This window comes from Scyliorhinus canicula, chromosome 2 (assembly GCF_902713615.1).
Source record: "Scyliorhinus canicula chromosome 2, sScyCan1.1, whole genome shotgun sequence".
In the NCBI taxonomy this organism is placed as follows: Eukaryota; Metazoa; Chordata; class Chondrichthyes; order Carcharhiniformes; family Scyliorhinidae; genus Scyliorhinus; species Scyliorhinus canicula.
This window is the reverse complement of record NC_052147.1, coordinates 237,576,505-237,599,860: the sequence shown is the minus strand read 5'-3', so window position 1 is coordinate 237,599,860 and position 23,356 is coordinate 237,576,505. Positions and strand designations below refer to the sequence as shown.

The 23,356-nt window shown below is 46.1% G+C and overlaps 1 protein-coding gene across 1 annotated transcript in view; it reads left to right on the top strand.

Annotated features, from left to right (window-relative positions):
- The window catches only part of LOC119962051 (inactive dipeptidyl peptidase 10-like), a 1,164,028-nt gene that overhangs the window by 476,339 nt on the left and 664,333 nt on the right, over nucleotides 1-23,356 (top strand).

The following is a 23,356-nucleotide window of genomic DNA, read 5'->3' as shown; positions in this document are numbered from 1 at the left end:
GGGCCAGGGAGGCCCTCATCCTCACCCACTTCACATAGGGCATGGCCTCGTCTGTTTGCACGCCACCTCCCCTCTCTCTTCCCCCTCCCCCTTTCCCCCGCACTCATTCAGCCTCCCTCCACACCCAAACACCCTGTTCTACCCTCCCAGGATCCATGCAACATCACCACAGGGTGATTGGACTGTGTTGGCACTGTCAGTGGGTCACTGGTGAAGGCAGGAGAGGTGATGATAATCCACCGAGAGCTGAGCACAGGTGCTCATCAGTCTATGCTATGCAGTCTATGCTGTCAGTCTTGGGGCTGTTTAGCACAGGGCTAAATCGCTGGCTTTGAAAGCAGACCAAGCAGGCCAGCAGCGCGGTTCGATTCCCGTAACAGCCTCCCCGAACAGGCGCCGGAATGTGGCGATAGGGGCTTTTCACAGTAACTTCATTTGAAGCCGACTCGTGACAATAAGCAATTTTCATTTCATTTCATTCATGCTGTAGTCTGACTCTGCCTATCTGCTGAACGCTCGCTCACACCCGTCGCCTGCACATGGTGTGCCTGGATGGAGGGAGGGCAGAATCCAGGGCCTCCATGCCCGGGGCACTGGGTTGGCGTTTGGTGGTCAGCCTGCATTGCAGTAGAAAGTGCCAGAGGTGTTGGGCTGTACATATGTGTCCCCAACTGCCCCCAGCCCCTGATGGTGCCGCTCCACCTTCCCTAACCCTCCCACCTTCCCCACCCCTTACCCGACCTCACCCCACCCACCCTCCTTTCTCCTCCTTTCCCTCCCTTTGCCCCCAGTGCCCTCCCAGTGATACACAACCTGATTTGCCTTCCATGCTGCGTCTAGGTGTGTGCTCAGGATATACATCAGAAGTGGAGCCTGCTGTCTACCACATCCCCTGGCCTTCAATGTCCCTGGCAGTCGTCCTCTGGGTGCCATGAGCTGAAGGGTCCTGGCCCACTTGCTGGTGGCACATGCCCTGCCGTGCCACTCTTTCCGGGAGCTGACTCTGGGACGTGTCATTGTCGGAGGGGTGGAACTCTGGTGGCTGCCATCGCCCCTCCATAGATGGACTCTGCATTGAAATGGAGCGCTCAGTCCTCCTTGCTGGTGCCCACAGGCCCTGGGAGTCACCTCGTGATGGAGGGGCAGCTGGATCGAGCCCTGGCTGTCCCAGCCATCCTGGTTTGCCAACTCTGGCAGCTCCTCTATGTCAGCAGCACAGTGTTGATACCCTCAGTGATGCTCTTTTGTGGCTGGGACCTGCTCCGGAGTGCCTCGGCAATGCCCAGCTAAGACTGGGACATGTTCCGCAGTGGCTCATCAAGGTCCACCTGGGACTGGGACATGTCCCCCAGCGACTGGCACATGCTGTCGAGGCGCTTAGCCATGATTGTCACTAACTGAGCCATGCCTTTGACACCTCCACTCATGCTGCTGACATCATGCACCAGGCTCTCCATTATGGTCGCCACCCTAGCAGTGTTGCCGGCGCTATCTCCTCCACCTGTAGCTCTGGAACTCCTGCAATCGGATATGGACCTGCGGAGTGTTGCTAACATCCCCCTCTGAATATCACGTCCGTACTCTATCGATTGCATCAGCTCCGGATAAACTTAGTCCAAAGGCTCAGTATCTGACTGGGACCCAGCTGGGTCCTGGGATCCAGCAGACCTCCGACTGTTGTCTCTCCTGGGCATTTATACCTCCACCTGATGTGCATCAGCAACTGTGGTGCTCACCAGAATGTGCCCCGGAGGCCTGACCACTACTGTCACCCACCGAGGTGTCTGTCTCTGCGCTGGTGGAGGGTGGGGATGACAACTGTGCTGCGAATATGGTAGTTTCCTTGGAGCTCCCCATCAAGGTGTTCTCATGGGGGGCAGTGGGGTGGGAACATCCAGGATAGGCCAGCACCATCGAATGGAGATCCTGCGGGAGAATGGATATGTGGTTAGTAGGAGGATGGGTCAGTCTGTCTGGCACGAACAATTCACGTATTACAGGTCATCTGCGACATAAGTCAACCTCTACGCCGCTGTAAAGAAGCCTTTGAAAGAGACTCAAAAAATGACAGCTATAACAATCTAATAGAACTGCCAATCAAATATGTATTGACATCCCCGCTGAGCTAAGTGCTTCTTCAGATGTTGAAACTCAGCCAAACATTAAATAGGCTCAGCTGTCAAAATAAACCGTACAATGGAGCCTATTGAAACTTAAAGACCAGTTGTTTTTGTTCTATTTCAAAGCAGATGATCTATCATTCTGAGGGGTGGAGTAGGTGATTGTTTATGTTTCTCTAAGTTTAAGCAGTAGGCCAATTATTTTTCTAAGTTAAAGCACTCTAGACATTTAAAACACTATGCAAATCAGAACTGATCAGTTCCCAGGTACTATTTTCTTTAGTTTTGAATTATTATGGGACAGGGTTTAGAGAGCCCCAAAGTATATCATGGAGTTCACCTGACCCACAACTTTAAACAGATTTTGGTTATGGGGAGCACAAGGGCCCACTTTACAGGTGTAATGCAACCAAGAACTAAAAGTATTTTTAAACAAAAACAATATTTATTCTATGAATCTAGTTAACATTTTATAAATACACAGTAGACAGTTTAACAACGCCCAACCCTGATACTTTCCCAAAGACAATATTCTATAGGTAACTCTTAGTAACTTTCCTAACAACATCCATAAGCCCAAAACACTTTTTAACAAAGACAGCAGGTTTAAATTCTCTGCAGAAACAGGTATTATTTTGAAATCATCAAGTGATTTGGAGACATTCTTTAGATTGCAGAGATAGATCATAACATCTTCTTGCTGTGAATGCAGCTCTCTAACTCTGAAAACGAAACCAAAACACAGAACCCAAACCAGCTTTCAGCACAAAACAAAAGTAAAATTAGAGCAGAGCCCAGCTCCACCCCCACAATGACATCACTGCAGCTATTTGATAAACACCCATTTCTTAAAGGTACATCCACCTGACACCTCCCCCCAAGAAGAAAAATAAACCATCAACTTCAAAATGGTTTCATTTTTCACCTTTTCACTTTCCTTTAAGAAATACTGACAGTAATATACTTGTTTTCACAAAACAACACGTAAACATTGATAATAACATAGTCCATTTTAGTTCTTCTTCCTCCACCGAACCTGTTTCTTTTCATCGCATTTGTGACAAAGCATCGGCTATCCCATTTTCTCGTCCTGCCACATGTATTATTTTTAAATGAAACGGCTGTAACAATAAATTCCACCGAAACAGTCTTGCATTGTCATTCCAAATTGCTCCAAAAACGTCAATGGATTATGATCAGTATATATAATTGTGTCAGACGGATTGCTGGTCACATGAATGTGAAAATGTTGCAAAGTCAGCACCAAGCTCAAAGTCTTCTTCTCAATTGTTGAATACGTCTTCCGGTGCATATTTAATTTCTTAGAAAAATAACCAATTAAAAATAAGGATGCTTTAGTCCTTCGTCGTCTTCTTGAAAAAACACCTACGCCCACATCACTCGCATCAACAGCCACTTTGAATTGGTTTGTATAATTTGGGATGGTTGACACGGGAGCAGTGGTTAACACAGCCTTCAGGCCATCAAATGCCTGTTGACACTCCGCTGTCCACTTAAATATGCTACGCTTCTTTAGCAAGTCCGTCAGTGGAGCAACCACACTGCTAAATTTCTGGTAAAATCAACTCTTGCAAAGAAATCGCATTATTTCCCTTTGTGTCGAGGGTATTGGAAACTCCCCAATAACTTTTGATTTCACATCCTGTGGGACATTCAACCCTGTTCGATTGTATGGCCAAGGAAAGTGACTTGGGTTTTTCCAAAGCCACTTTTGGCTAGATTTACTACCAAACCCGCCTCCTGAAGTCGATCGAATAACTCCATCAGATGCTTCAAATGTTCTTTCCATGTCTGGCTGAAAATTACCAGATTGCCGATGTATTACCCAATTGGGTAATCCTGAAACATCTTTGTTTGTAAACTGTTGAAATATGGCTGGAGCGTTTTTCAAGTCAAATGGCATAACTTTGAATTGGTGTATACCATCTGGAGTCACAAAAGCTGAAATCTCCTTCGCCCTTTCAGATAAAGGCCAGAACCTTTAAGTAAATCCAGTTTGGAAATAAAAGCTGATTATCCCACCTTCTTAATGCAATCCTCCAAACATGGGATAGGATAAGAGTCCGTTCTTGCAACTGCATTAAACTTTCTATAGTCCATACACAACCATTAGGTATCATCCTTTTTAGGTACCATCACTATGGGTGAGCTCCATTGGCTGCAACCCACTTCAATTATGCCATTTTTAAGCATACTTTCAATTCTGCTGGCTTTTAAAGCAGACCAAGCAAGCCAGCAGCGCGGTTCGATTCCCGTACCAGCCTCCCCGGACCGGCGCCAGAATGTGGCGACTAGGGGCTTTTCACAGTAACTTCATTGAAGCCTACTCGTGACAATAAGCGATTTTCATTTCATTTCATTTCTTGTTAACCTGTGCCAATTTTAAAAGGTTAAATCTATATGGATGTTGTTTAATTGGAACAGCATTTCCTACATCTACACCATGTATACTCATTTTAGTACTTCCCAACTTATCTCCACAAACTTGCCCGTGTGATATCAATAAATCTTTCAGGTCAGTTTGTTTTTCCTCTAGAAGGTAACTCAACAATTTATCCCATTTTTTAAGAACATCCTAATTTTCCAATTTAATTTGAGGTATGTCAAATTCAAAGTCATCTGGATTTGGTTCTTCACTTTGAGTTGGAATCATTAAAACCTCCTCCTTTTGCTCTCTTTCCCTTTTAAGCCTATTCACATGACACCTTGGTGAGTTTTCCTTCTATCTGGCGTTCTTACTACATAATTCACCTCACTTAATTTCCTTTCAATCTGATATGGTCCACAAAACATTGCTTTTAAAGGTTTACCTACCACTGGTAACAATACTAAAACTTTATCTCCACTGGCAAACCTACAAACTTTTGCTTTCTTGTCTGCTACCCGTTTCATCACCCCCCATACCAGCCCGTACCAGCTTCCCCGAACAGGCGCAGGAATGTGGCGACTAGGGGGCTTTTCACAGTAACTTCATTTGAAGCCTACTTGTGACACTAAGCGATTTTCATTTTTCATTCCATTCACTTCATTTCATCACATGTTGGCAACCTTTAAATGTTGTCTTGCCAATTCCCCTGCTCTATTTAATCATTCCCTAAATTTTGACACGTAATCCAATAATGTAAGTTCCGACTGTTCACTCACCAATTTTTCTTTAATAAATTTAAGTGGTTAGTTCAAAAGGACTGAATTTGGTTGACTCATTCGGTGCATCCCTAATTGCAAACTGTACTAATGGAATTCCTTTATCCTAATCCTCTGGATAATCTTGACAATAAGCCCTCAACATTGTTTTTAGTGTCTGATGCCACCATTCTAACGCTCCCTGCGATTTCGGATGGTATGCAGTTAATTAAAATTGTTTTATTCCTAAGCTATCCATAATTTCTTTGAATAACCTTGAGGTAAAATTTGATCCTTGATCCGATTGTATTTCTGTGGGTAGTCCCTATCTAGTAAAGAATTTAAGTAACTCCTCCACAATCTTTCTAACTGTAATATTGCGTACTGAAATGGCCTCTGGAAACCTAGTAGACACATCCATTATAATCAAAAGATATTGATTCCCACTTTTCGTTTTAGGAAGCGGTCCTTTGCAATCAATTAAGACCCTTGTAAAAGGTTCCTCAAATGCTGGAATGGGTATTAAGGGCGCTGATTTTATCAGTGCTTGAGGTTTCCCTATCACTTGACATGTGAAAAAAAATGAAATGAAATGAAAATTGCTTATTGTCACGAGTAGGCTTCAATGAAGTTACTGTGAAAAGCCCCTAGTCGCCACATTCCGGCACCTGTCCGGGGAGGCTGGTACGGGAATCGAACCGTGCTGCTGGCCTGCTTGGTCTGCTTTAAAAGCCAGCGATTTAGCCTTGTGAGCTAAACCAGCCCCTATGTGCAACATGATCGACAAAATTTAATTACATCTTTATGTAGTCCAGGCCAATAAAAATGTTTTTGTATTTTAGCTTGAGTTTTATCCCAAATGACCTCGCACTGGTACCTCATGTGCAACTCGCAACAACTCCTTTCTGTACCCTACCGGCAATACCACTTGATGAACTTCTGCCCACTTTTCATCCGCCTGCATATGTAAAGGTCTCCATTTTCTCATCAAGCCATAATTTGTATGGTAATAACATTCTGGTATATGCTTTCTGATACATTTGTTTTATTTCTATATCTTTCTGTTGTAACACCGCCAATTTTCCTGAACTAAAAATATCTGCCTCATCCTCCACCTATTCTTTTTCAGCCATCTGATCAAAAATCGTTTCTGATAATTGCACTTCAACTTTAAGTTCACTCTTTGATTCCTCCTCTCGTCTTAACCTGTGACTTTGCGATCTTGTTACTACACAATCTGAAAAAATCATAGGATATTCGTCCTTCATAACTTCAGTTGTCTGATTTTCCACTGGCTTATCCACCACAGTAGGCATCACTTCCACCTGCGATCCAGCTATATCATTACCCAAGATAAACTGTATTCCTGGACAAGATAGCTTCTCTATTACTCCTACTACCACTTCACCATTCTTCACTGGACTTTCCAACCTTACCTTATATAATGGAACACTACTCTTCTCACCCTGAATTCCACATATTCCTCCCAAACTACATAACCCCTCATCTATTGTCATCAAATATTGACTAGCTCCTGTACCTCTTAAAATTGTGACTTCTTTACCTGCTCCTTCTGGTACACATGAGTAAACTTTACCCAAAAGTAAATTCTTTAAAGAGATATGGCACCTTCTTATTAATCATCTCTTGATCAGGCTTTACAATCTTTTGCACCTCCTTCGCTCCACTTGGGCTTTCCTCTACCACTTTAACAAACCCCAAAGTATATAATAGAGTTCACCTGACGGAATACACAATGGTGCTTAAAGGTACATCCACCTGACCGAATACACAATTGAACTTTTTCCAATACTCCAATGCATCTTGACACTTACCCATGCTGGTCAATATAATGTAATGACCAACTTACCATTGCAGGTCAGAGCCCGATGATCAATCACTGCAGTAAAACACACCTAACTTAAAACAATAATAGCCAATGACATTTGAAGTTGTCAATATTACAAATACTCACTTGTCAGAATATTTCTGAATCTTCAGGGGCTTCTGCCAAAGATTCCCACACTCACTTCCCTGGTGGGTTTTTCAAAGGTTTCCAAAATTCGCCTAACGCATCAAAAATACTGTTTCCCCTGTCAATGCTCCCTGTCAATGCTGACTCTGTCATCACAGAGCGTGTGTGTGGGATTACATCCTGAATACAAATCAAACCCTCCCATTTGAGAGAAATTTTTGTGAGGCTCTTCTCAAGGGGTAAATTCAAATTGACGGCCCCACATACCTCAATTTTGCTGATTTCTGCACTTATTTCTGACTTTCTGGGATATCAATGTCTGGCCCTCAGAGAATGAAATAAAGTCCCTACGGAGACCAAGGTTACAGGAGTATATCTGCCATTTCTTCACTAATACTGGATCGAAGTACGCCCTTCCTCACAGCAATGTGGGTATATCTACAGCACATTGACTGCAGGGGTTCAAGAAGGCAACTCACCACTAGCTTCTTAAGGATTGAACTAGTCATTAACACCCGCATGCTGTGAAAGAATTTTAAAAAGAAGACCTTGTAGGTGTGCCACGATTGGGCCCACGGTGCCCATTAATTAGGTACCCTCCCTTGGCCATCACCAGAGTGCACTGCAAAGGTTGCCAGGCTCAACACTTGTGTGGGACTGTCACTTGTTAATTCCCTTCAGTGTCCATGGGCCTCAATTGACACATGGGCAGGCAAACCACTTAATGCCTCCACTGCCACTGCTAAAATTGTTGTGGGGCAGGCATGGGCAAACAGGTAACGAATGTAGGGCCCCTGGCATTTTATGGGTTCTTTGCCTGCCAACCTGCACCACGGGCCATAAAATTCTGCCTAATGGCAGTGGGACGGAAGAAGTGAGTGAATGTCAATGAGAGATAGGAAGGTAAACAAAATGAGAGGCAAAAAAGATTTGAAGTTAGATGCAAGGAGAAACGGAGAGTCAAATCAAATGAGAATAACTAAGAATCAGAGAACTCATTTGTGATTACGTAGACTTCCAAGCATTGAAAAGTGTTGAATTGAATAGCGGAGCAATAGCAAGTAGATCCTGAGAATGATCCATGCTCGTGAACAAAGTACAGATGTTAACTAAAAAATGATAAAACTGAGAACGGGCACAAGAACTACAAACATATCTCAACAAGCCCAGAATGGAATCCTCCAATTAGTCAGGGGCTGAATTAAAGCTTCACGGAGACAAGGTTTGAGAGAGGGAAACAAAGGGGATAAAATAATAAATGAAGAATGATAGAGAAAAGGCTCATTAGAAATGGAATGAGAAACACTGAGAAAATGAACATGCAGAGTCTCAAAATACTTTTTTCTTTTATTTGTAGAATGATGTGCAATTTATTCTTCCTCCAATTGACAGGCAAGTTCATGTTGAGGTGACTTGGCTGACATTGAATTTCATTGTGTGAAAGTAGAATTTAGAGTAAATCTTCAAGTGTAAGTGAATGGGTAGTTCACAATCAGTGAAGCGATAGAAGTAGCAGGTTACATTCAAATGTGGGTTAGACTTCCATGTTTACAAGAATGCAAAATAATCCACCTGCTTTTGTTCATTATGTAACATATTTTGTTTTGCAATATGAAACTGTTACAGTGACATTTAGTTTAGTTAACTTTATTGAGTAATTGACAATAAACTCTATACAGCTGCAGTCATGGCAGGTATCAATTTAGGCTGTGGTGATTGCCAGATGTGTATGATCCATCCTTAAATTTCAACCACAATCATGTCCTTTAGAAGCCGCATTGGAACCACTGAAGCTGTTAGATCAAAGGCAATCTTGAATTTTAAAAGATAAACTACTCCTCATCCTCCTTTTTCTCTGCTGAAGCTTATTTCAAAATAGTCTTGAAGAACACATTTTATTATTGGTTTGTAAAATTGGACCTTGCTTTATTGTTTTTAAGAAGGTAATTATTATAATTAATAGCGAAAAAGATCTTGACTCTGCAGTTGCGCAATATTAAAAGTTGATTTTCGTATCTATCACATCCCAGAAAAGACACAGACAGAGCATTGTAAATTGTAAAAACATGGAGAACATCTTGATTAAACGTTGTCCATTTAATCTGTCTACATAATTATCCTATTTAAATCTTCACTATTTTTTTAGTAAAAACCTACAGGTTTCGCAAACACTTCCCTGCTTGAAAGTATTCTGTTTCCATTACATTCTAAATAATGTACAATGCTATGGCACATTTGGGCCCCTGGGATCTTCACTCATGTTCCCTTTACAGAGATTATGCTGGCCCTATAGCCAGCCAGTTCCTTTTTCTCCTGTCCCAACACTACTAGAATAGCAGAGGTATCGATATTGGCTGGAGGATGTGTCGGTGTGTCCATAGCTTATTGCTAGTGGTTATTATGATTCTAGAAGCAAATATGATGCTGTTCATTGTACATGGAAGAAGCTATTAGGAAAAAGGGCATGTCAGAGGATCAGGATTCAGCGTGTTGATGCAGAGGAGAGTAGGAAAAAATATGTTATGTGTTAGTAAATGTGGAAAGCTCTCAAGGCATTGCCAGATTGTATGGATGCACTTCAGCGTGGCAAAATTGCATTAACGCAATGGGGTGAAATCTCGCCATAATCAGTGAGAAAGCATTGGCGTGGGAGGGGGATTAAATTTATTTCTAAAATGCTTCACATGCCTGTTGCCAATTTTATAATTAGTTGCATGATATACATGTGGCCTGCTCTTCCACACAGAACATTATAATATTTATATCAGGTTCCTACAGTGCAGTTGGGATCACAATTAAATTTCATACTGGCCAGTTGGGTTTCCCTGGAAACAGGAAGCCTGACAGCTAAATGAATAACAGGAGAAGCCAGGTTAAGAAGCCAAGTGCCTTTAATAGTACTCCTTGAGAACTAGGAGGAGCTGGAGTACTCCTGATTTCAAGATCTAATAATAGTTTTTAATGCTCCGAAATACAACACACTAACAGCATAAAAGGAATGGGTTAAACATCGCTGCAAGCTCAGGAAGTTAAATCCGAGTCAAAATATAGATTAGATTTTCAATTTTTATAAAGGGTTGGTTTGATTGTGAAAATAAAATCGTTTATATGACATACTTTGTAACACTGCATGAATATCAAATATGCTGTCAAGATATCATTTGACACACCAAGAATTAATATAGTTCTCTTTGTTGCATTTTGCTTCCTCAGTAGTTTCTAAAATGTTATTATCTTGGTGCTACATTATTCTGTTTTGAGTGAAAACTAATAAATGAAGCAATTTTGATTATTTTTCCTCAATTACTTTAATCTTTATACACACTCTTTTCACTGCAAGTCTCAGCAGTGTCACCGTCGCTATGTGACAGCTTCAGTCAGAACCAGTTCTCGCTACATAACACTAACAACCAGTGACTTGATCTATACCATTAGTGTTCTGCAGCCATTTATAATCAACTTTAGGATTTTGTTTAAATCAATTACAAATTATGCAGCAATATCAACCTTGGATCTAGATCAATCAATAAAATGATCCAAGTTTGCACTTGCAGAGTATGTATAATATATTCTCCCTCCATTGACATATGCGAGAAGTAGTTATTTCTACAAATATTGACCTAAAGTAAGAAGCTAAAGCAACCTAAATTGTATGTATTTGTCTGTAATGAAATCACATTTTGGGCACAACTTAAGGAGCCAAAAATCGCTTGAGCATGGTGCAGCCGTGAACCCTGGGAGAGCCCTATCATGGGCTTCCCGATGTCTTCACGCCTCACATGATTCAGATTCACCCAACTCCGGCGAGGCATCGGAGTCAGAATCCCGCCCACAAGGGGCAACACCAAACGGCGCTCACCAAACCCGGTTTTAAACTCACTTCGGCGGGGTCACCCAGGGATTATGGGTTGTGGCGGTCTCACCAGCGAGGCCACAGCCAGCCACTGTTCAACACTGGGCCACACACATGTGGACCAGGTGGAATGGCACCCAAGGTGTCACCCGGGCTTTTGGATATGCCTGAGTGGTCCAGGTCAGTGCATGGTGGCTCTCTGGCCCTCCCACAGAACGTGGGCATCTTGGCACTGCCACAATGCCTGGATGGCACTGCCAAGTCAGCAGAAGCAGTGCCCGGGTGCCAGAGAGCCAGTGCAAGGGTGCCCAGGTGCCAGGGTGTCATTGCCAAAGTTCCAGTTCCTAGGGGGGCCATGCCCATGAAAGGAGGGAGGATGGGGGTTTTGAAGGGTGGGGTTGTGCAGGGCAGGGTCCTGAAAGGGGGCCAGCTTGAAGAGCGGGGACTCTTAGGCACTCCATAGAGGGGTGTCCTCACTTTGGGGGGTGGTGGGGTGGTAGTATCTATGTGTATGGGGGTTGACATTGCCCATTGGTGAGGGGTGTGGTGGACCCGCAAGCTCACTTCAAGATCAGGCATCCTTTCAAACTGGCAACCAGATCTCCGAGTTCAGCTCCGCAACGGTAAAAAAAAATTTAAGCGTGCAACCTTCCCAAAAAGGAATAAAGTCAATGAGCGAACGCATTTAGCCGCTGACGCCCCTTGTGAGCGGGATTCTGACTCAGATGCCTCACGGAAGTTCGGTGAATCATGTGAGGCGTGAAGACTTCCTGGAAGCCCATGAGAGGGCTCTCGCAGGATTCATTGCCATACCGCAGTGCCGAGAAACTCATGGCTATTCAACACAACTCACTTTGAGTAAGGGGCCTGAATAGCGAACACACGGCAAAGACACACATAGCCCCATATTTTGTAATGGGGAGCTCCACTCACCGGAACTCCTCAATGTAGCGAGAGAAAGGGGCGTTGCGATCTCTGAGACGCTGAAAGGAATCCCCCACACACACACCCCCCCACCACCATCCACCCAGCTCAAACGCAACAAGGGAGAGACCTCCAGCCCTATCATCACTGGGAAAAACCGGCCTGATCATGCGTGTTCAATATATGCCAGCTTGGCACCTTGGCAGTGCCAACCTGGCAGTGCCACCTAGGCAGTGCCAACCTGGGCAGTGCCACCTGGGCAGTCCCCCTCAGCTCAAACGCAACAGTGGAGAGACCCCCGGCCCTATCATCACTGGGAATCACGGGCCTGATCATGCGCATTCAAAAAATGCCAGTTTGGCAACTTGGCAGTGCCAACCTGGCAGTGCCACCTGAGCAGTGCCAACCTGGCAGGGCCACCTGGGCAGTTCCACCTGAGCAGTGCCAGGCTGGCGCCCAGGTAGTGGTGCCAGGGTAGGACTGCAAGGAAGACACAACTCTGCCTAAGTGACATTCAGCTGGGGGCCTCTGAACCCCTTGGAGACCCCCCCACGAGTGCCATTCCCTCTGGTCCCCGAGGCGAAGGGATTGAATTACAAAGCTTCAGGTACCTCGGGAATCTGTACATTAATGCATTGTTCTGATATGCAGCTTTGTTTTTAAAGTGATCCTGCCCATTGTAGGTGTGATTCCCTTTGCAACATCTCGCAAAATTGCGTTGAATCTCACGAAGCGTTGGAGTCGGGTCGATCCCGGGAGCAGAATCTCCTGGGCTGAATTCTCCGATTTCCGGTGTGGGAACGGCGGTGTTTTCCGACCAAACATTCTGCATAAAACGACCACTGATCCTCCGTTTGGTGGAGGGCTAGCAGGCAGCGTAGGACATCCGGCTATAGCTGCCGATGCGGCCTGGAGAATTGCTGGGTCCGTGGCCATTCAACATGGTGCTGGCCGCTCGCAGACCCTGCACTGCAAAATAGTGCCCCCCCTTTGGCTGGCTTGCGAGACCTGGTCCACCCCCCAACTGTACCCCCAGCCCCTGAAAAATTCCGCTGCCCATGAATCATCCCCCTCCCGACTGTGGCGGTGCTGGACTTAGTCACAACAGTACGTTCTCGATGGATGATAGCACCAGCGACTGACGCCGTCGGGAGCTCGGCCGGTCGGGGAGGTGGGGGTGGGGGGGGAGCAGTACAGTAGACAGCGTTTGCATGTCATTAGCGGGCCCGATCCAGTATTCTCCGGGCCTCCGCAAATCCCTGCCTCCGATGGGACAAGTTCCCGATGGTGCAGTTCACTTGTGCTTTTAAAAGTCGTGAAACTGACGTCGTGGCTGATGAGGGAGGGAGAGGAGGCAGGACAGAGAGAGGTGCGACCATGGGCTGCCTGGCAGGACACTAGCCAGGACGGCTGAGGTGGAGGACCCTGCCAGGGCCTGGGGAATGGAGTAAAGTTGGAGGAAAGGGCCGAGTGGCATGGGTGACCACCCCCCGGGACTGAGGTGGTGCCCAGTTATGGACCACCATTACCACGGCCTGCAAGGCAGCCACCTTATTGTACATACCACTGACTACCCACCTTGGTCCCTGGTTCTGCAGAGTGACACCGGCCGTATGGGTGACTCCTTCCCCCCACATCCACACCCCCACCCTCTGCCATACCCCTCCATAGTACTGGGGTGCGGTGCCGGGGCCATGGAGCTTCATGCTGGCAAGGGCAGTGCCAGCCTACGATACCCTTGATAGGAGGGACGGGTGCCAGAGACAGTGCCCCATGGTGTGGAGATGGGTGGGGAACGAGCCCGCAGTGTCAACTGTGGCCACGATGTAGCCCATTGGACCTGGTTGGGCACAGAGGTACACAGCATGTTAACATGCCGGCCTTTCACCCCCTGCAGACAATGGATATTGGAATTGAATGAGCAATGATAGCCTTCCTTCTGGTCGCCCCAGCCCTGGGTGATGTCCTGCAGCTGTATGAGCTGGAGCTGCTCGAGGAGGAGGAAGCTGCAGCAGTGATGCATGCAGCAGCAGAGCCTGACCTAGATGAATAGGATGTAGCCGCCCAGGATGGACAGCCGGCCGGCCAACAACCGAGGTAGAGGAGGTGCCAAGGAGGCACTGACTAAGGCCTCGCGTGCACCGGCAGTACCTGTCATTCGAGGACTTGCAGCCTGGCAATGCACCTGGGTGCCTGCAGGGCCAGGAATGCTGTTGAAGACTCCGGCTAAGAAGGGAGACAGTGTGACATATCTGCCAGATGATGGTGCATCTGGCACCATGGTGGTGTGGGGGAGGGCACCCGCTCCCGGTGGCCTTCAAAGTGATGGTTGCCTTGAACCTTTACTCCACGGGGACCAGTCCAAGATCTCACAGAGATCGGTGCACAGGTCACGGAGGCCCTGCAGTCCCAGGTGGCTCAATACCTCCATTTCAATGTGGACCGAGCCCACCAGAATGACCGAGCAGCGGGGTTCGCAGCTCTCGAAAGGATGCCCCGTGTACAGGGGGTAATCAATAAGATGCATGTCGCCCTTGAGTACCTGATGATGACAGGTCGCTCTACATCAACCGAAAGGGGTTCCACTCGATGAACGTGCAGATGATATGTGACCATCAGCTACGCAGCATGCACGTCTGTGCCTGATACCCAGGAAGTGTGCACGATGCCTTCATCCTGACACACTTGATCATTCCTGACATGTTTGGCTGGGGGGGGTTAGCTCCTGGGCGATACGGGTAATCCACTGCGGTCGTGGCTGATGACGCCAATCCGGAGGCAACAGACCAACCCGGAGATCTGCTACAATGACGTCCATGCCGTGACCACGTCGTTGATCAAGAGGTTCTTCGGCCTCCTGAAAATGCGGTTCATGTGCCTGGACCACTCTGAAGAGGTCCTCCAGTATGACGTTGAGGGGGTTACCCAGGTCATGGCAGCCTGCTGGTTCCTCCAGCACATCGCACAGCAGAGGGACAATGTGATGGAGGAGGAGGATTAACGCCAGGCCTCCTCTGACGAGGAGGATGTGGGGGATGGCAAGGATGGGCAGTCACGAAGCCCAGGCAAGCAAGGGAGGGCGTATGAGGTGGTGTGCACAAGGGCCTAAGCACACAGAACGCACAGATCACCTCCAGGTTCACCAACTGGGGGAGGGGGGATACTGGCCAGGGGCACGAACACTGATCACACCCCCACAACCACCCCCCCCCCCCTCCCCGCTGGCCACCCCGTCCATGATACATACCTGCCGCACTATGGGATGCGGGCCCTGGGCTGGCAGTAACACTGGGTCTGGTCCATAACATGGAGGATGATGACGCTCCGCTCTGCGATGAGCTCTGGTGCTCCATGTTGTTTGGCAACGTCTGACTCCTGCCCATGGTAGCACTTTCCACCGTCCACCTGGGTGATCCCTGCATGAGACCTGGCCATTCCAGCGCCTGGTCCAGGTAACGTTACATGTGCATGTCTGGGGTACAGGGTGTGGGGCTTGGTGACCAGGGCACCCCAGAGCGATCGGGGGTGCATGGGCAGAGCGTGTCGGATGGCAGGGGATGTAGGGGGGGAGCAATGGGTTAATGGAGGGTACCGTGGTGGAGGACGCCACTGGTTGTCAGTCGCACATCCTCTCCAATTCCTTACATGAGTTGGATGATATCTTGGACCCCGCGGAGTTGCCCTCGCGGTGCTGTTAGCAGGCCAGGCGTCCAGACGCTGAATCGGTCCAGGTGCGGCACCAGTTTTGTTGTTGTGGATCTCCACGAATTCCACGCCGGTGTCAAGACTTAGTCTCAGAAATGGGGAATCCAGTCCCAGATTGTTCAACAGGAACAAACTACAGACATATGCTAATATTTTCAGGGTAATAAACCACAGAGCTCCTCAAACCTGCAAGTGCCCTCAATTCCTGAGTGTGCCTCAAGTGCACTGCCTTCCTGTTCTGAATAGACTTCTCCTGAAAAACAGTCACAAATGGTGTTGAATTAATAGAAGTTCAATTTTAATACATAGCTGTTGGCTCTGCAATTGTTGTCCATTCTCTGCATCATGTCTACTTTTCATTGGAAGCATATGTTTGTGGAAGCAGTGTTAATGATTTTAAAGAGCAACAATAGTCGCATATTTAACTGTTATTTGATTTGATTTGATTTATTATTGTCACATGTATTAGTATACAGTGAAAAGTATTGTTTATTGCATACCGTACATCGGGAAGGAAGGAGAGGCTGCAGAATATAATGTTGAGCACAAAATCTGGAATTGCATTTGAATGTCTGAAAGAATGGAAAAAGTATCTGAATATTTTGCGGCCTCAGTCAGAATGCTCGATGTTAAGACAAACCCGTTGACGCATTCATACTATTCTCCTATACAAAGATTTTCTTACCTTACCATCCTCCTGGAATTTGGCAATTTTTTCCTTTTACCTACCTTCATGAAATTTAAACACAGGGGACTGTATCTTATATGGGACCTCTCTTCACACAACTCAACCATCTATCCCTCATGTTCAGTGGCCGAAACCCTGAGCATACCTAACACCAAGCATGTAATCTCTTTCACTTTCCCTCTCAAAGCTATCCATTATTCTAGTGTCATTCTGAAGGGTATAGTGTGTGTGAAGATTGAATTTCTCTACCATCAAGATAGAGGCCTCTTGCTTCGTTGCCTCTGCCCACTTCCCTCCAGTTCAACAAACCAAATTTACCCCAGTCCTACCTTTGTCCGGTATCCATTTTATCCTACCTCTTTCCCTGTTCTCTTCCAAGTTTATCTTGTGCTCCACCCACAACCAAATCCTGCAAAACTGCTGACTGCTCACCTTCCTTCCTTGGGTCGGAATTCTTCAGCATCCCTGCGGTGATGGAAGTGGTTCGCCATTGTTCACTAGCAGGATCATCTGGTCTCGCTGGAGTAAACGGCAATTTGCATGGCTCGCCAATCCTGCCGCCGGGAAACCCACGGAGATTGACTTTAGTGGGACTGGAAGATCCTGCCAGTGGGACGGGCTGTAAAACCTTGCCTCTCGCTTCATGCCCGTCTTTCCTTAAAACCCTTGAAGACCTACAGCCAGGTTCTTCCCTCCCATAGCACCAAAAATCATTCCCTGTGATTGTAGTGTATTTTACTCGGCAAATTCCTCAATCCCACTTCAGCCTTTGACAGAGCTGACTACACAATTCCAATCCAATTTGCTCCATTTCTGAGATTGATGGGCTGCTGTAGCTTTGGTTCCCCTATTATCTATCTTATCATAGTCAACATGTCTCCAGCAATGTCTGCCCAGTGTGTACTAATAACTACCAGCTCTATCTTTTAGCCACTAATCTTGACGCATCTGCTGCCTCTGGTGTCAACTTGTCCTGTCTGAGAACACGCATGAACAGACTTAGAAACAGCTTCTTGCCCACTGTTACCAGACTCCTAAATGGACTGACCTCATTAACACTATACCCTGTATGCTTCATCCGATGCAGGTGCTTATGTAGTTACATTGTATACCTTGTGTTGCCCTATTATGTATTCTCTTTTATTCCCATTTCTTCCCATATACTTAATGATCTGCTGAGCTGCTCGCAGAAAAATACTTTTCACTGTACCTCGGTACAAGTGACAATAAACAAATCCAATCCAATCCAATCCAATCCTCTCGCTAGATGTTAAGAAGAGGGGAGACACTATTGTTGTAAACTCCAAAATCTAATCACTGACTCAATCTGCTTCTCTGGTCATTGGTGTCAGCTGGAATAGGCTGTTTGCAAACTTTGCACATTCAATGTCAAGTTTAGCTTTTTGAACCTGTAGCCTTTGCCATCACAGGTACAATTTACTTCTGTGACATTTCCCACCTCCGCCCCTGCTTCAGTCTGTGGCTGAAACCCTTTGTTTCACCTGCCTTTGTTGCCTTCAGACAGGACTATCCCAATCCTCTCCAGCTTTCCACCCTGCAAGCCCAATCTGCAGTCTACTTACTTTTACGCAGATTATCCACCCCCATCCTCAGTGAGCTCCAGGCCTTTACCCTTTTAGGTAGAACTCAGTGGTCAAAACAACAACAATAACTTGCATTAATTATAGCCTTTAAGACAATAAAATGTCTCAAGATGCTTCAAAAGGGTATTACAAAACAAGCACTGAACTATATAAGGAGGTGTTAAGACAGGTTAGAAGCTACCTAAAAATGAAAGGTGAGGCAGAGAAGAAAATATATTTCAGGAGAGAATTCCAGATCTTAGGGCGCAGCATGCGCACCCACATGAAAAGGATAAAAACTCACAATATTTTGCCAGGACTGCACTTGAACATATTCACAAATTCAGAAATGAATCAGCACTTGGGCCAGATATTTACGATCGCCCCTCTCCTCCGATGGGCATTGAAGCAGAGAGGAGCGTGAAATTGCACTGATAGGATTCTGTCCAGGATCTCACCCACCCCAAATAGGAAGCAATTTTATGGGATGGGACATACAAGGCTCTGGGGGGAAGCCCACCCTTCTCCCAGTTAAGGCCCATAGGTAACCACGTAATTTCCACTTAAGGCCTTTTCCCTTTCAGTCTCAATTTTTAGGCTGGAGGGCAAATGACAGATCAGGAGAGCGAAACAGAAAAATGACCAAACCTACATGGTGCGGGCAACTCCTTCAGAAACCCCCTTCTAACTGGGGTGTCCTCCCTCAAATCCTGGAGACCTCTGAAACTCCCTTCCCCACCACCACGGCCTATTCCTGGGACCCCAAATGATAGAGCATGAAATGGCAACGCATCTGTTGGTATCAGTGACGATGTGTTGTTGTCAACTCTCTGGCCCTTGCCATCGTAAAAGTTCAGGGCTTGGGTTTACAGTAAAGACTCCACTCCAAATAATATAAGTAAGAAAGCAGATATAGTGGTACTCTTCTCTTCATGCACCTGATTCTGACAAAAACAATGCAGACAATATTAACCTGATTTTCCAATGAAGAGGAGTGGATTTGGCTTGCAGGTCTGATTTACAGTCACCCAATTTTAGTCTCCATCGACTTCAATGGAGGATAAAATTAGGCAGTGTAAAATCAATGGCTTACCCAAACTCTCCTATTTCCCAATAAAGAGATTAGGTTAAAATGCCCCCCAAATTCAAATACAGAGCTGCCAAGCAGAAGTGAGGAGGCAAGGGTGAAACCAATGTAATATATAGACAGACTATGAGATTGTGAAACCAAATACCAAGGGCTGGACTCTCCGGTCGCCGACGCTGAAATAGCGTTCGGCGACTGACCAGAGAATCCAAGTTTATGACAGATTCGGAGACTCCGCCGCTTTCGTGACGCTCCGCCACCTCCAAAGCGGGGTACTCTAGGAGTATGCCGCGCCACATATCGACAGCCTCAGGACATTGCTTGACATTGCCTGAGGCCCGCCCCCCGATGCTCTGCCCCCAACCGGCCGAGTTCCCAACGACGTGCGTCTCTCATGGTCTCACCCATTGGAAACTCGGCATGGCAGCTGCGGACTCAGTCCAGTGCCGCCACAGTTGGAGAAGGGCATATCCAAGGACAGGGGGGAACATTATTCAGGCTGAGAGCACTGTGGGGGGGTGGTCTGGGGCCCGATAGCCGGCCAAAGGTGGGGACTATTTCACAAGCTGGGTTCGCGAGCGGCCGCCGCCATGTTGCACGGCGTGGCTGCTGCAGGCCGCTGCTGTGTACATGCGCGGCCACGGAACCGGCAATTTTCCGGGACGTATCGGCCACTAGAGCCGGGTGCTCCATGCCGCCGTCCTGCCAGCTCCCAGCAAAATGGGGAACCGGTAGCCATTTTGCGCCACTTTTTCTGGTGTAAAACGCCACCATTCCTACGCTGGCATGGGGACATAGCCCCAGATTCAGAGAATCCAGCCTCAAATCTCAATTCCAGTAATCAATGTCTGATACCATTTTGTAAATTAATTTTCAGGATATGGCCAACACTGGCTAAGCCAGTATTTATTGCCCATCCCTAATTACCCTTCAGCGGGTGGTGGTTAGCTGCCTTCTTCAACTGCTGCAGTGCCTTGGGTGTAGGTTGATACACAATGCTGTTAGGGAAGGAATTCCGAGATTTTGACCCAGCGACAGTGAAGGAACAGAGATATATTTCCAAGTCAGGATAATGAGTGTCTTGGAGGGGAATCTCTAGATGGTGGTGTGGTCAGGTATCTGCCTCGCTTGTCTTCTAGATGGTAGCGATCGTGGGTTTAGAACGTGATGCCAAAGGAACCTTGATAAGTTCCTGCAGTGCATCTTGCAGATGGTACACTGCTGTTACTGTTTTCTGGTTTTGGAGGGATTGAATGTTTATGGAAGGAGGAGAAAACATGTTGGCTGCTTTGTCCTGGATAGTGTCAGACATCAGAGTGTTACTGGAGCTGCACTCATCCAGGCTTTGCGGGGCCAGGAGGTCAGTTACTCCCCACGTGATTCCTAGCCTTTAATTTGTTAAGAAGAACAAGGTAGCTTTGCCTCAATGACGACCGACCGGTGGCCCTGACGTCTGTTATCATGAAAATGAAATGCTTTGAGCGGCTAGTCATGAGATGGATCACTTCCAGCCTCCCAGACAGTCTCGATCCACTACAGTTTGCCTATCACAGCAACCAGTCCATAGCAGATGCTATCTCCCTGGCTCTACAATCAACACTCAAACACCTCGACAATAAGGGCACCTATGTAAGACGACTGTTCATCGACTACAGCTCCGCCTTCAACACCATTATGCCGACAAGACTAATAACCAAACTCCGCAATCTTGGACTTGACCCCTCCCTATGCAGCTGGATCGTTGCCTTCCTCACCAACAGACAGCAATCTGCCAGGATACGCAACAGCACCTCCTCCACAATAGACCTCAACACCGGAGCCCTGCAAGCTGCAAGGATGTGCTCAGTCATCTACTGTACTCCCTATACACACATGACTATGTGGCAAAATGTAACTCCAACTCAGTCTATAAGTTTGCGGATGATGCAACTGTCGTGGGCTGTATCTCAAACAACGACGAATCAGTCTACAGGAGGGAGATAAATCAATTGGTTGCACGGTGTACCGAAACAACCTCTCTCTAAATGTTGGAAAGACCAAGGACATGATCATCGACTTCAGGAAGCGTAGCACAACACACACTCCCATCTGCATCAATGGCTCCGAAGTGGAGATGGTCGATAGCTTTAAGTTCCTGGGGGTCACCATCACCAACAATCTGTCCTGGTCCACTCACGGTGATGCTACAGTCAAGAAAGTCCAACAATGTTTCTACTTCCTGCGGAAGCTAAAGAAATTTGGCACATCTGCATCGACTCTCACAAACTTCTACAGATGTGCCAAAGAGAGCATCCTATCCGGCTGCATCACAGTTTGGTATGGCAGCTGCTCGGTCCAAGATCGCAAGAAACTGCGGAGTGTGGTGAACTCAGCCCAATGCATCACACAAGTTTGCCACCCCCACATTGATTCTGTATACACCTCCCGCTGCCTCAGGAAGGCAAACAGCATTATCAGAGACCCCTCCCATTGGCACTACCCTCTTCCAGACCCTTCCATCAGGCAGAAGGTACAGAAGTCTGAAGACTCGCACATCCAGTCATGGAAACAGCTTCTTCCCCACAGCTACAAGACTCCTCAACAACTCCCCCTCGGACTGATCTGTACCCTGTAAGAACATTATTACGATGCCCTATGCTGTTCTTGCTCATGTATTTGCTTTGTTTGGTCCCTTGTTCCGCACTGTAACCAATCACTGTTTGTCGATGTACCATTTGTCAATGTTCTCTGTTGATTATTCTTTTGTCTACTATGTACGTACTGTGTATGTTCCCTCGGCCACAGAAAAATATTTTTCACTGTTCTTCGGTACATGTGACAATAAATGAAATCAAATCAAATCAAATTTGCCCTGGTAACCACAGTATTTATATAGCTAGTCTAGTTCAGTTTCTGGTCAATGATAACCCCAAGGATGTTGATCGAAGATTCAATAATGATAAACGTAATTGAATGTCAAGGGGCGATGGTTAGATCCTCTCATGTTGGAAATGGACATTGTCAGAATGCTACTTGCCACTTGTCAGCCCAAGCCTGGATATTGTCCAAGTCTTGCTGCATTTGGACATGAACTGCTTCAGTATCTGAGGAGTCGCGAATGATGCTGAATATTGTGCTGGCATGTGTGAACATCCCCACTTCTGACCTTACGGTTAAAGGAAGGTCATTGATGAAGCAGCTGAAGATGTTTGGGCCTAGGACACTACCCTGAGGAACTACTGTAGTGATGTCCTGGAGCTGAGATGATTGACATCCAACCACCACAACCATCTTATTTGTGGCAGGTATGACTCCAGCCTTTAACTAGAGGAAAATGTACATATCTGATTGAGACAATGTGGATGTATGTTGAAGTGACATGGAACTTTTGAACTGTAATCTTTGGAACAAGAAATTATTTTTTTTCAATGTGGCAGTATAATTTGTAGTCTTCAAAATACTGAATTAAGAAATGCACATTTTGGGATTGCTCAGTGAGGGAAATTCAGTGCCACACGGAAGACAGACTGTAACAGATGCTGTCATTATAATGTCAGTGGTGCACCAAGCTTTCTGATATACTGGTATCTAAAGTATAATAACCATGACTGCACACTTATATAATTCAATTAACATTGCCCTAAAGTTAGCTGTTCAAGTTCATTGACAGAAATTGAATACAGTGAAGCCTGCCTCTGAGGATAGGTCCTATTTTCTCACTATCTTTCCTTTTTGATAATGAACAAAGGAGGAGAAAAATCAGTCTCTATGTTGTCCTAAAATCAATTGTTTTTGTTTTATCACTGTTAAAAGTTTATTTGGAATATTTTAAACAAAAATCTGTAAATTCTGAAAACTGAATTAGAAACAGGTAATACTGAAAATGCACAACATATGCATTAGGCCACTGGAAAAAATAAACACTCACTTAATGGCCTGGCTTTTGGGGTCAGCAATGATGGTACGGTGTTTGACACTGACCTTAGAAAAAAATGCCCATTAAGATTTGGCAGGCTCTAAAATGTAAACCTTTTCCCTCATCAGTTTCATGGCAATTTGTGGCATCTCGCAATGGTGCAGGCAGCGGGCAGGCTGATCACATAATAATATTGAAGAATTCTCACAGACAGCAAATCAGTAAGTTTAAAGCAGGGAATAAAAACTGTATTTAAATCATTGTATAAAAAGCAAAATATAGATTGACAAATGACGTTATGGTGAAATGTAAATATCAGAACAAAAACTTCAAAAATACTTTTTAAAATTTTCTGAGAGAATAAGACCCCACATGTTTAAAG